This window comes from Mauremys mutica, chromosome 10 (assembly GCF_020497125.1).
Source record: "Mauremys mutica isolate MM-2020 ecotype Southern chromosome 10, ASM2049712v1, whole genome shotgun sequence".
NCBI lineage: Eukaryota > Metazoa > Chordata > Testudines > Geoemydidae > Mauremys > Mauremys mutica.
In genome coordinates, this window is record NC_059081.1 from 67,404,911 (window position 1) to 67,419,567 (window position 14,657).

A 14,657-nucleotide genomic window follows, 5' to 3' on the forward strand; every position below is an offset into this window, starting at 1 on the left:
TATTTCATTGTGTATGCCACTCACACCAACAGGGGAAGGCGAGGGGAATTATTGAGTGAGAACAGTAAATTATGTCCCAAAGTCCGGCCATTAACATCCATTGTTGTACAGAAAATTGTAAAATTATTTCAAAAAACAGTGTGAAACTGCTAAGCCATTTAAAGATGACTTGCTATGCTAGAAAAAGAAAAAGGAGGAGGATCCTGGGGGGAAATAAATCCATACTCTTATGTAGATTGTCATCTCTTTTTCAGGTAGGAAATGTTTTCTCATCTGTTTGTACAAGTGCCTCATATAGTGGAGTCCTGATCCTTAATTGGTGGCATCTACGTGCTACTGGAATACAAAAAACAAACAAATAATAATACAGAGCTTTGCAATAATATTCTAAAGTTCATGCAGAAGATTGTAACAAACATCCCACTGGGATCCCATAATTCCACACAATCCAAATTCTAAATCCAATCCCAATCAGAGTCAAAAAGTCCCCTGAGTAGGAAATGTGTCTGATGGATTTCTGAGGAGCTCTTTTATGATACTTAGGAGCTTTGATAACAACAAGGGCCTTCTATCTGTCAAGGAGGCACAGGCTGGCAGTGAGTGGCTCAGAATGCCTCCCAGAGCTCCACAGGGTGCAGGAGGTATGCACCTATGGCTACCCCTTCATGGAGCACAACACACTCCCCACTACATGCCAGTCACATGAGCCAGAACATGGGAAGGGACACGGCTCTACCTCCGCACAACCTCCTCTGGGGCCGTGTGCAACTTCAGGGGTGTATGGAGAGAGCTGTCCCGGTGCTCTCCCCAGAACAGATACTGCTCTTCTGCCAGAGGTGAACCAGGGTGCACAGGCTCCCAGTATACACCCCCAACCCTTATGCACCTATGTAAGAGCCTTTCCGAATCTAGCTCTGATTGTTCAGTGGAAATTTCGGGGTCATTATGATCCTTATCATGCTATAATTGACGTGAACATAAAAGCTTCTGACTGCCACTGAAGTCAGATCAGGCCAAATGGTGTGTCGACCGACACTCCACTGAAATTTCATTAACTTGGGATGGCATAAACCAGCATTGACATTTAGCTCATGATAATTTACAGGCCAAAACACACTATCTTGCTGCACCAAGAGTTACATTTTCTTGTTCATTTGTTGGTGCTTCCATTTGTTCATTGACTGATGCACCAAGGAGATGGGTCTAAAATCTGATACTATTAAAAACATACACCATGCGTAAGGATATGAATATAAATATTTTAGAGGGAGAAAAAAGATCAAGCTCAAAGCAATTTGCCAGTCATAAGTAGGCATCAATACACATTTCCACTTGAGAGAAAAGTTCACAGTACACAGTCAACGCGCATCCTTTATTCCTAAACACAGTCCTTCAGGATATTATATGTCCCTACAGCTTTGTTTAATGTACAAGAACCAACAAAGGTCACCCACTTTCTTAATGTGATACTGACCCAGATCAGATTAGTTTTTATCAACATCTCTGCCACCCTTGTCAAATCCTCAGTTGTTGTTTCAAGTAAATTCTGTTGCTGACAGCCTCTTTGTAATAACAAAGCTTTGATAGCCTTTAAAGGCTAAATGAACAGTTTTAAAACAAAGACGATTGCTTCAGATTCCAAATCTGATTCCAAATCAGGAACAGAATGTATATTCAGACTTGCCTATGGAGAATACTTTTAGTTTAAAACAAAACATTTGAAAAGCAATTCCTTCTTCTCTAATCTGCCAGCCCCTACATTCAGGATTCTGGGCCAAATTCAGACCTGTAGCAAGCGCTGGCCCTTGTTCTAACTTTGCACTTCAGCAGCTAACAGCACAGACATCTAAATCAATGGTGCGAATTAAGGGTAAATAATCTGGTTCACATAAAACAAGCAGGCTAAAGTCTTGCCCATCCTTCATAGTAGATGGGATTTTTCTGAGGTTCTAAACAGATGGAGGTGACTCTAGTGTGAAGTTAACCAATCAAAGACACTCAGTAGACACTGAAAGAAACAATGTGCTCTTGAGAGTTTAAGAGGCAAAGTGGGACAGTGCCAGGGCAAACTGGTGTGTTTAGGATCCACCTACCTTATTGTACTTTACGTATTATACATATAAGAGGTGTAGTGGATAACCTGACCCAGAAAAATAAAGCCAGCCCCTGTTATGGCGAAACAGGCGCTACACTGCAGTGAACTTAGGAGAGAGACCCCACAACAGAGCAAATCATTGTTCAGGGACTCCACATCTCATTCAACCACGGAGTACCTAATCCTCTAGTACATCCTCCTGTACTAACAAACTCCCATGGTTTACAGCAGGTGCATGATGCACAGATTAAGAAACAGAGCTGGTTGAAATTTTTCAGCCGAAGTTTTCTACCACTGTAAAATGGGGTTTTGTGAAAAATTGAACTTTTCAGGAGGAAAAGGTTTTCAGTTACTTTTCCCCCTTTTTCTTTGGTAAATTTAAAAAAAGAAACAAAAATTGTTTAGTTTTGAACTGAAATTTCAGATTCTGACAACCAAAAACTTTTCAAAGTTTTGTTCCCTTCCCTTTTTTGCCATTAAATTCAATGATTATTAATGATGCCATTAAATGCAATGGTTACTTATTAGCCAAGATGGTCAGGGATGCAACCCAGTCCTCTGGGTGTCCCTAAATCTCTGACTGCTGGAAGCTGGGACTGGATGACAGGGGTGTATCACTTAATAATTGCCCTGTTCCCTTTAGTCCCACTGAAGCATCTGGCATTGGCCACTGTCAGAAGACAGGATACTGGGCTAGATGGACCATTGGTCTGACCCAGTATAGACATCCTTAAATTCTTAATATTCATTATGTCTAAGGTTTGGGAATGAGGTCATGATGCGTATCTTTCTTTTCATCATTTTTCTTTTTACCACTGTGCAACTTTTTGAAAGGATAGAGTTGAAGAGACAGTTTCATTTTTCAAAGTGCCAACATTTTTCAGATTGTGAAAATTGAAACCAGCATTTCACTTTGAAACTAAATGAAATGAACATTTTGAGTTGACTCGGACCAAAGGAAATTTCATTGGGTTTTACAAAAAAAAAAATGAAAAATTTCAGATGAAATTTTTCTTGTTCAGAATTTTTGATGGGGAAATAAGGTTTTTATTTCTATGTTTATATTTTATCAGCTCTATACATAGGAAGCCTTGTGCATGATTACATCTATCCCATAGTCCCTCATTAGCTGTCTTCAGAGCATGGCACTCATCACTGTTAGCAATTTTGCAAGGAAATCCAGAACCGAAGAATTTTCATTTATCGAGAGTAATAATTGGGATCAAATCATTAGCTGGCATAAACCAGTGTAGCTTCAATGGACCTACACTGAATTTACACCAGCTGAATACCTGGCCCAACATCTGCAGTGATAGTCCCACAAGAAAAACTTTTATACAGGCTAAGTTCTGCTATAAAGTTAATTATCCAAGAATCCCTATCTGAATATGAGGAGGAAAAAAATGGATTGTAACAGAAGGTAATAGATTAAATGAAAACCTCTCCCAGACAATTAAAGCCAAACCTGCTTTATTCTGCACCAAAGCCTTAAGTAGGAAGGTGTTCAGCGTTGTAAGCTAGGCACTGCTCTAACTCTCCCATTTGCACCGTGCTGGGTCAGCTAATGTCATAGCTTGGAATCCTGCCCGCCTGATTCGTTAGCCACCACTATTATCATGCCAAATGGGAAGTTGTTAAGTATTCACTTATTAACAGCCAATAACATTTGTGCTTGTTGTTGTTTTCACACAAATAAACATACTGGCAGCTGGGTTTACTCTCAGCTTTGCTGATTCACTGGCCAAAGAAAGTCATCGTCCGGTCAATGTCTGTTTATAGTTCAGTCTCTCCACAGCCATTTTAAATTTCATCTCTTGAACCACCATCAGAATCCAAGAGATCATTTAAATGCCATTTATGATCTGGATTTAGAAAGCCCTGCCCACCGTATGTTTCCATTTGTTATTCTTTAAAAGCTAAATCAATGAATAGCCAACTGTAATCAAGCAGAACATTTTTTGATATGGGATTTTTAAATGAACTAAAAGCTTACTCTCAAATTAAGAATTGTACTTTAAACAAGCATTATCAACATCTAAAGCCCTGATCCTGCAAACACAATTATGCACAAATTTAACTTTATTCCTGGAAGTAGGTCCATTGTCTTCAACGGAATTGCTCCCATGTTTAAATCAAGCATGTGTGCTCATGTTTTCAGGATTGGGGACAAACAACAGAGAGTGTGGTACAGCCCACGGGTCAGATTCACCAGTCCAGGTGAGCTGAGGTTGGCACACATCTGGACTGAGTGAGTAAAGGTAGTATTAATTTTCATTGTGGTTAAAAATAAAAATAAATTAATGGAGATATCCTATCTCCTAGAACTGGAAAGGACCTTGAAAGGTCATGGAGTCCAGCCCCCTGCCTTCACTAGCAGGACCAAGTATTGATTTTTGCCCCAGATCCCTAAGGGGCCCCCTCAAGGACTGAGCTCACAACCCTGGGTTTAGCAGGCCAATGTGCCAACCACAGAGCTATCCCTCCCCCCTTTGAATCTCAAATCAGAAAGCCCCTGGTTTCCAGCACAAGCTAGAGCAGCTTCAGAACTAAGTATCAGAGGGGTAGCCATGTTAGTCTGGATCTGTAAAAATCCACAAAGAATCCTGTGGCACCTTATAAACTAACAGACATATTGGAGCATAAGCTTTCGTGGATGAATACTGTGACAAAGTTCCTCCTCTACCTTGGTGGGTCCTGCGCTTATTGGCAGATTTGCTTGTCTCATAGATTCACCCTGTGGGTCAGGAAACAGCCCAGAGACCTTCCTCTCTGGTAGAAGCCACAGTCCAGGTCAATTCCTCCTGGGTTTGATCAGAAGTTGAGAGGTTTGAGGGGAACCCAGGGCCACCCTCTACTCCGGGTTCCAGCCCAGGGCCCTGTGGATTGCAGCTGTCAAGAGTGCCTCCTGGTACAGTTGCACAACAGCTACAACTCCCTGGGCTACTTTCCCCATGGCCTCCTCCCAACACCATCTTTATCCTCACCACAGGACCTTTCTCCTGGTGCCTGATAATGCTTGTACTCCTTAGTCCTCCAGCAGTATGCCTACTCTCAGCTTCTTGCACATCTCTTGCTCCCAGTTCCTCACACGCACTTCCTCTCCTCTGGCTCCCCCTGACCTGACTGGAGTGAGCCCTTCTATAGCACCAGAGGGACTTTAATTACAGCCAGGTGCTTAACAGCCTCACCTGACTCTTAGCAGGTTAATTGGAGTCAGGTGTTCTCATTAGCCTGGAGCAGCCCCTGCTCTGGTCACTCAGGGAACAGAAAACTGCTTATCCAATGGCCAGTATATCTCCCTTCTGCTACTCTGCTGTTCCCAACTGGCCTGGGTCTATCACAACACCCACTTCGTTAGACGCATGCGTCTAGCTTATGCTCCAATATGTCTGTTAGTCTATAAGGTGCCACAGAACTCCTCAGAACTAAGTTACTCTAGTTCTATCATGACATAACTCCATTGAATCAGGCCCATGATGTTAAAACAAATCACAAGATGCAATAAAGAGGTTTGTCCAAAATATGGACAAAGTGCTTCATGTGTGTATTTATTGTGATTCAGACCAATGTTGGATGTCAACATGTCCTTTACATTTATTTTTAAAAATTTTAAAACCCCAAAAGCACTCAAAATTGAAACAAGACATTTTGTCAAATGAAACAAAAACAATTTGACAATTTTTCAATTTGCAGAAAATGTTTAAAAAAAATCATTTTCTGTGTGACCCAAAATGACTTCCTCTGCCTCAGTTTTTCAGAATTACCAGTGAAATGAAAAAATCTGTTATTTGCCCAACTCTGATGTTTAGTCATCTCATCTGGGTGCAGACTCAACACCATGTGACCTGGATGCTCAATGACATGCCACAAATAATGAATAGCCAAAGATCTAGTCTCAGGAAATAGTGTTGCCAAGTCTCCAGGATTGTCCTGGAGTCTCCAGGAATTAAAGATTAATCTTTAATTAAAGATAATGTCATGTGATGAAGCCTCCAGCATGGACTGGCCGGGAAGTCTTGGATCTGATCGCTTGTGGGGCGATGAGTCTGTGCTTTCGGAGCTGCGCTCCAAAAAACGGAATGCAAAGACCTACGAGAAGGTCTCCAAAGCCATGGCAGACAGAGGATACAGCCGGGATACAACGCAGTGCCGCGTGAAAATCAAGGACCTGAGACAAGGCTACCAAAAGATCAAAGCGGCAAACGGACGCTCCGGAGCCCAGCCCCAGACATGCCGCTTCTACGAGGAACTGCATTCAATTCTAGGTGCGGCCGCCACCAGTACCCCACCACTGACCGTGGACTCTGACGATGGGATAGTGTCGACGGCCAGTTCCTCGGAGATGTTCGCGGACGGGGAAGATGAGGAAGCAAATGAGGACGACGAGGCAGTCGACAGCGCTTACAACGCTGATTTCCCCGACAGCCAGGATCTGTTCATCACCCTCACTGAGATCCCCTACCAACTCTCCCGACCCATTAACACGGATCCTGAATCAGGGGAAGGATCACTCGGTACGTGCTTTAAACATGTAAACATTTATTTTTAATGGAGCAGGAATAGTTACTAGTTGAAAAGAAGGTCAATATATATGGGGATAGAACAGAAATCCTCTTGGGAGATCTCCGAGAAGCTCTCCTGCAGGTAATCGAAAAGCCTCCGCATGAGGTTCCTGGGGAGAGCTGCCTTATTGGGTGCTCCGTGGTAGGACACTTTTCCGCGCCAGGCTATCATCAGGTACTCTGGGAGCATTGCCTCCACGAGCATGGCAGCATAGGCCCCTGGTTTGTGCTGGCTTTCACGCAGCATGCGCTCTCTATCTCTGTCACTGATCCTCCTCAGGGTGATCTCGCTCGGCGACTCCTGCATTGAATTAGGTGAATTAGGGTAATGTTAGTATTGGGAATGCTTCACTGTTCCTTTGCATAACAATAAGCGTCAGTTTACAGCCACGTGGTGGAGGCTGCAGAGGGGCAGCATACAGGGATCTTTCCCGGGGACAGCCGCGAGGGGGTGGAACAGGGGCAGAGTTTATGCTTTCCGGATTGCCTTCAGCAGGAGGGCACTGCTATACAGTAAGTTTTAAGCAGCCAAAAGTCTATGGCTTACCATGCCTGCCCGCTCCATGGATTCTGCTGTCCTGCCCCACTTGTCTGATCTCCAGTGCAAGACCACAGGCAATGAATGCGAAGGCTGAAAATTCGAACTTGTCCTGAGTGCGCATGAGATAGGTGCTGTGCATGGTCTTGTTCACAGAGACAGACTAGACTATGTTCATTGTTAGCAAAAATGTATCTTTGTAAGGAATTCACTTCCTTTTTCCCATCACACAGCTGCAACTGTCTCCCGGCCTACCCCGGCATCCCCCTCACAGAGGCTGGCACAGATTAGGCGGTGAAAGAAAAGGACACGGGACGAGATGTTCGCTGAAGTTATGGGGTGCTCCCGAGCCGAGGCGGCCCAGCAGAGCCAGTGGAGGGAGAACATGCCGCAGTACCAGCGCTCACACAGCGAACGGGAGGACAGGTGGCAGCAGGAAGACCAGCAGGCGACTCAAACGCTGCTTGGACTAATGAGGAAGCAAACGGACACGCTCAGGCGCCTTGTGGATGTTCTGCAGGACCGCAGGCAGGAGGACAGAGCAGTGTATCTGCAACCGCCCTCCCCCGCCACAAAGTCCCATACCCCCCTCACCCAAAGTGCCAAGAAGGAGGGGCGCCAGGGGCCGTGAAAACTGTCACTCCACCCCTGCAGAGTGCTCAAGTACAAGAAGGCTCTCATTCCCAACATTTTAATAAGTCCTTTCCTTCCAGCCTCACCCAAGCCCCCCCTCCCAGTTTCATCCCCTAACTGTCTAGTTGGTTATTAAAAATAATTTTCTGTTAATTGCTGTTTCCGTCATGTTCTTTTAGAGAAGACTGTGTTTGAGGTGTGGGGGAAAGGTCTTGGTTATTGGTGCCAAGAAAACCAGTGCTCTGAAGGAGACTGAGGAAAATCAAAGGTACCGAGAAGGGAGCTGGGGGGAAACGTTTCGGACTTCCGGAAGTGACGGGCTCCGACCAATTAGTGGCAATAGATGCTAACATAAAACTGAAACAAATCAGAGTGAACCAATAAATTATCATTCCTGACTCAGGGGAAAAGGCTGGGTGGGGCCATGTTCCAAGGCAACAGCAAACGGTTCATAATCTGTAGTCATTTGAATGTGATTCATTTTTCCACTAACAAGTTTCTCTGAAGTGGTGAGAAATCCAGGGTCCAGGGGAAGGGAGCCATGGCCCATTCTCTTGTCGGACAGTCCAGTCGTGGCTTAGTCCTGTTTATACAGAGAGAAAAGAGTCCAGTACAAACAGTTTAATCCAGCGAGAAAGTCAGTCCATTGGCGGATAGAGCCGGGAGCTGGTGGGGGGCAGAGCTGGATTCTACCTCACTGTCTGACCTCTCCCTGTCTCGATCATTACAGTGTGGAGAGGAACAATGACAGACCCCACAGGAGGGTGCTGGTTTGGTGCTTAACCACACGGCGAAGGAACGAGAGCCCCAAATTCCCCCATGTGCTTTGGGAGCCAGGTTTGCTGTTTGAATTCTGCAGTTCAGATGACATCAGGCCTGGGCGTTTCTCTGGCCTTAGAGGCCTGCTTTGCTCATAGCTGTGATGGCCAAGTGGCTAAGCTGTTGGACTCAAAATCCAAGAGGGTTTCCCTGCGCAGGTTCAAATCCTGCTCACAGCAAGGCCAGTGTTTTATCCACAGCCCGTCTAAGAGGACAGGGGCGGCTGAGTCTCCCCCAAACGGCCGCCCATGCAGGGGGGAACACTAGGGATGTGGGGCAAGTCACCCCTCCGTGGGCCCATTGTCATCTTTCGAGTGCTGGAAGCGAAGCTCCAGAGAAGTGGGGGCCCAACCTGCACCCAGCTCTGCTCTGCCTCTTAACCCGATGGCCTGCGCTGCCTCCTCCCATCCCCCCTCCGCGTCTTCCCCCAAGGCCTGCGCCCCACCCCCGCTGGGCCTTTTCCCCCGAGCCCCCTCCCTCTCTCTGCCTCTTTCTGCCCCTGCTCCGCCTCCTTCCCCAAGGACCCCCCCCGCCCCCCGTTCACCTAAGGCAGGAAACAGTGATGGGTGCCTGGCCCCCTGGCCGCCCCCCTTAGGGGAGGAGCAAGCAGCAGGTGAGTGGCGTCTTGGGGGAAGAGTGAGGGGCAGGTAGGGGGGCTGGGGGAGGGGGCAGAGGGCAGTGAACAGCAAGTGGGCGGGGCCTCGGGGGAAGAGGATGAGCAGGGGCAGGGCCTCTGTGGCCGGGCCATGGTCTGGGCACTGGTGGCCCCCCAACTTCTAGGGGTCACTCATCTGAAACCCAGGATGAAAGTGACATGGGCCTGAGTCTTGTTGGGGCTGAGACTACATCACACCTTTACCTTCGGGGCTCTACCGGGGCATGAAGCCCCCAGACACGGCCAGAGACAGGGCAAGGGGCCTCAGCACGGGAGAGCGTCAGGCCCAGAGTTAGACGAGGGGGGCAGAGAATATTCTTCATTCTGGTTAGTTACACGGCGCCCTTGCTAGAAATTCGTCCTGTATTTTCTCCAGTTCACTCCCTGACGCTGTAGCGCTGCCCCGTTCCCCCGTTTGTGCCATTGAATTCTCAGGTTCTGTCAATTCATAGCAGCAATCCAGCCATAAACACGACAGCCTGAAATCTCAGCTCTCCCCCTCCCCTCGCGCTAAAGAGAGAGAGGAGACCCAGGCAGCCAGTTTCTCTGGGACAGAAGACAAAGGACAGAGGCTTGTGGGAAGATGAGATCGGATGCTTGGCTGGAAAGAGGGGGTGTCTGGACTGGGGAGAGAAAACAGCCAGAGCCCACATGGATGCAGGAGAGACCTAGCTGGACTGTGGACTGCAAAGAAAGGCATAACAAGAACCAATGGCTGGAAGCAAAAATCAGAAAAATTCTCATTGGAACAAGGCAGAGATTTGTAAGAGGGAGGGTGATTCATCACTGGAACAAGCTGCCAAGAGAAGTGATGGATTCTGCATCTCTTGATGTCTTCCAATGAAGACTAGAAGCCTTTGGAAAGGTGCTTTAGTCAAAAAGAAGCTATTGTGATACACAGATGGGCTGGGATATGCAGGGAGTCAGATTAGATGCTCTAATGGTCCCTTCTGGCCTTAAGGCTACTAATTTATGAAAAACTGATGTTTTATTGTGTAGCGGCTCCATCCGCAGACTGAACAGTCATTGAGTGCGGTGATCCAGGGGAAAGAACTCAAACACCCAACGAGGCTGGCCAGGGGCAGGACATCAGCTTTGAGGGGAGGGGTGGGTGTGGCAGTGACATCACAAAGGCCTTTTGCAGGAACTCGGCCTATTGGGCAAAGGTGGTGGGGAGGTGGTGACCTCACAGAGGGAGAGACCCTGACATCAGCCGGGCAGAACCGAGATGCAGGGCCAGGCCAGTCTCTGAGACCCCCCGGCTTTGCTGCCGCAAGTCTCCTTCGCGAGGTCTCTCCTGGAGGGCTGAGAGAGAATTAGGATTCACGGCTGTGAGCATGAGGAGGAACCTCTGTGGAGTTTTCTCCTTTCCTGCCACTGACTGTGCCGAAAACAAACTTCCCTTCGACAAGGTAAGAGGCTGAGAGAGGTTTGGAACCTGTTCAGTCTGATGCACCTGGCGCAGGCAGCATTCTAGGCCCAGGAAACACTGGCTTCAGGTGCCAGAATTTGATTTCCTACCTAGGATTTGATGGTTGGAATCCCTGGGGACATTGGGGTTTGTCCTTTTTGGTTTCCCTTTTCCTCTTTCCTCCCTCCTTTCTCCTCTTCTCTTGCTTCTTTTCCCCCTTTCCCCTGCTTCCCTCCCTCTACCAAGGAGGGGTGTGTGGAGTGTGGGCGGGGGAGGGAGGTTGCTCTCATTGCGGGAGGTCCTCACCAAGAGGTGGGGCTGGATCTGAGAGTGATCTCCTCTGATGGTGACCTGGGCCGTCCTTTGGCACATCTGGTGAGACCCCTCAGCCTCCCGCCCCCTCAGAGTCTCAGTGCTGATTGGCCGAGCAGGGGGCTATCGACAGCGAGGAGACTCAGGTCCCTTTGGTCTTTTTTCAGATCAGGCAAAGAAGTCACAACCAATCCAATGTACGGGATTAATCTTGCTGCTTCTCTCCATTAATTGTCTCTTGGCAGTTCATGATTTCCTCTAATGTTCTAAGTTTTCTAAAATACTTGCTGAATAATTACTATGAACCACTGTTGGTCTGTAGCTCACTTGAGAGCACTTTATTCTGATCAGTCAATGTATGAAATTCAAGATGTGACAGGTAGGTTGAAAGTCAGGAGCAGTGTTTCCTCTAATTTGTTGTCCGTGTGCGGAATGAATTGTGTTGTGCGCACCAATATGGAGGTGAGGTGTGACACATCACCTGTATATTGGTGCACGTTACAAAATTCATTCTGCACATGGATGTGTGACGAGGCGGTTCTGGCGGGACCCAACTGAGAGTGCCAAATCAGGACCAATTGCTCAAACAGGGCAGTCACAGCCCTAGGCTGGGGTTTTTCCACCTCTAAGGCAAACCAAACCAGCCACACAAAGAGGACTTCGGTCTCACCCCACTGGCTAACCACAAGTCACACGAGCAATTTCCTTAGACCCTCCAGTCTCCCAGTATCACCACCAGTGCACTCGTCCTGGGGATGAATGGTTATGAAAACCAACACCCCAATAAAAGAAAAAGGTTCTCTCGATCCCAAAGGACCAAGACCCAGGTCAATATACACATCAGATCTTACCCACAAATCACGCTGTTGCCAATCCTTTAGAATCTAAAATCTAAAGGTTTATTCGTAAAGGGAAAAAGGTAGAGATGAGAGCTAGAATTGGTTAAATGGAATCAATTACATACAGCAATGGCAAAGTTCTTAGTTCAGGCTTGCAGCAGCGATGGCATAAACTGCAGGTTCAAATCAAGTCTCTGGAACATCCCCCGCTGGGATGGGTCATCAGTCCTTTGTGCAGAGCTTCAGTTTGTAGCAAAGTCCCTCCAGAGGTAAGAAGCAGGATTGAAGACAAGATGGAGATGATGCATCAGCCTTATACAGGGGTGAGCTGGAGCCGGTTCGCACGAACCGGTTGTTAAATTTGGAAGCGGTTTTAGAACCACTTGTTAACTGGCTTCCCTGCGAGGGAAGCTTTGAAGGGCTCTGGCTGAGAAGGGTGTAATTCCTCCTCCCGGCCGCCGGGGGGCGCTGTGCTGGGCTGCGGGAGCCATGTGAGCTGCCTCCTGACCCGGTTGCTGCTGCTGCTCCTCGGACCTCTGGCCCTGGGGCTCCCGCTGCTGCTGCCTGGTGAGTCCCCGAGGGCGGGGGGGAGCTGCTCCCAGCCGGTCCCTGCGTGTGTGAGTGTCTGTGTCTCCCCCCCACAGCTCCCCTGCCCCCCCGCCACAGCCCCTGCCCCCCCTGCCCCCCTGCCACAGCCCCTGCCGCAGCCACCCGCAGCCACAGCCGCTGCCACAGCCCCCCCGCCACCCCCTGCCACAGCCCCCCCCGCCACAGCCCCTGCCACGCCCCTGCCGCAGCCACCCCCCGCCAAAGCCATCCCCTGCTACCCCCTGCCACAGCCCCACCCACAGCCCCTGCCCACAGCCAGCCCCTGCCCACAGCCCCTGCCCCACCCACCCCCTGCCCCCCGCCCCTGCCGCAGCCACCCCCTGCCACAGCCACCCCCTGCCCACAGCCTCTGCCGCAGACCCCCCACCACCCCCTGCCCCTGCCACAGCCCCCCCTGCCCACAGCCCCTGCCCACAGCCCCTGCCACAGCCACCCTCTGCCACAGCCCCTGCCGCAGCCCCTGCCGCAGCCACCCCCTGCCGCAGCCCCTGCCCACAGCCACCCCCTACCACAGCCCCTGCGCAGCCACAGCCCCTGCCACAGCCACCGCCACAGCCCCTGCCACAGCCCCCCCCTGCCACAGCCCCTGCCACAGCCCCCCCCTGCCACAGCCCCTGCCACAGCCCCCCCCTGCCACAGCCCCTGCCACAGCCCCTGCCCACAGCCACCCCCAGCCGCAGCCCCTGCCGCAGCCAGCCCCTGCCCACAGCCCCTGCCCACAGCCCCTGCCCACAGCCCCTGCCACAGCCACCCCCGCCGCAGCCCCTGCCACAGCCCCTGCCGTAGCCACCCCCTGCCACAGCCAACCCCTGCCACACCCCCTGCCCACAGCCACCCCCTGCCCACAGCCCCTTCCGCAGCCCCCCCTGCCCACAGCCCCCACCGCAGCCCCCCTGCCACAGCCCCCCCCACCACAGCTACCCTCTGCCACAGCCACCCCCTGCCCACAGCCCCTGCCGCAGCCCCCCCCTGCCCACAGCCCCCCCCTGCCACAGCCCCCCCCTGCCACAGCCCCTTCCGCAGCCCCCCCCTGCCCACAGACACCCCCTGCCCACAGCCCCCCCGCCACAGCCCCTGCCACAGCCCCTGCCCACAGCCCCTTCCGCAGCCCCCCCTGCCCACAGCCCCCACCGCAGCCCCCCTGCCACCCCCTGCCACAGCCCCCCACCACAGCTACCCTCTGCCACAGCCACCCCCTGCCCACAGCCCCTGCCACAGCCCCTGCCCCTGCCCACAGCCCCTGCCACAGCCCCCCCCTGCCCACAGCCCCTGCCCACAGCCCCCCCTGCCCACAGCCCCTGCTGCAGCCCCCCCTGCCCACAGCCCCCCCCTGCCCACAGCCCCCCCGCCACAGCCCCTGCCCACAGCCACCCCCTGCCATAGCCCGTGCCGCAGCCACCCCCTGCCCGCAGCCCCCCTCTGCCACAGCCCCCCTCTGCCACAGCCCCCCTCTGCCACAGCCCCTGCCGCAGCCACCCTCTGCCACAGCCACCCCCTGGCACAGCCCCTGCCGCAGCCCCTGCCACAGCCATCCTCTGCCACAGCCCCTGCCGCAGCCAGCCCCTGCCCACAGCCACCCCCCGCCGCAGCCCCCCTGCCACCCCCTGCCACAGCCCCCCCGCCACAGCCCCCGCCACAGACCCTGCCCACAGCCCCCCCTGCCCACAGCCCCTGCCCCACCCACCCTCTGCCCACAGCCACCCCCTGCCGCAGCCACCCCCTGCCGCAGCCACCCCCTGCCACAGCCCCCCCTGCCCACAGCCCCTTCCGCAGCCCCCCCTGCCCACAGACACCCCCTGCCCACAGCCTCTGCCGCAGACCCCCCGCCACCCCCTGCCCCTGCCCACAGCCCCCCCTGCCCACAGCCCCTGCCCACAGCCCCTGCCACAGCCACCCTCTGCCACAGCCCCTGCCGCAGCCACCCCCTGCCGCAGCCCCTGCCCACAGCCACCCCCTGCCACAGCTCCTGCCGCAGCCCCTGCCGCAGCCACCCCCTGCCACAGCCCCTGCGCAGCCACAGCCCCTCCCCGCCACAGCCCCTGCGCAGCCACAGCCCCTGCCACAGCCACCGCCACAGCCCCTGCCACAGCCCCCCCCGCCACAGCCCCTGCCGCAGCCACCCCCTGCCACAGCCCCTGCCACAGCCCCTGCCCACAGCCACCCCCAGCCGCAGCCCCTGCCGCA

The 14,657-nt window shown here is 52.0% G+C and overlaps 1 non-coding gene across 1 annotated transcript; it reads left to right on the forward strand.

Annotated features, from left to right (window-relative positions):
* The first annotated feature begins 8,744 nt into the window (after positions 1–8,744).
* TRNAL-CAA lies at positions 8,745–8,826 on the forward strand. The gene has a single exon. It is a non-coding gene; the product is annotated as a tRNA-Leu (tRNA).
* The last annotated feature ends 5,831 nt before the right edge of the window (positions 8,827–14,657 follow it).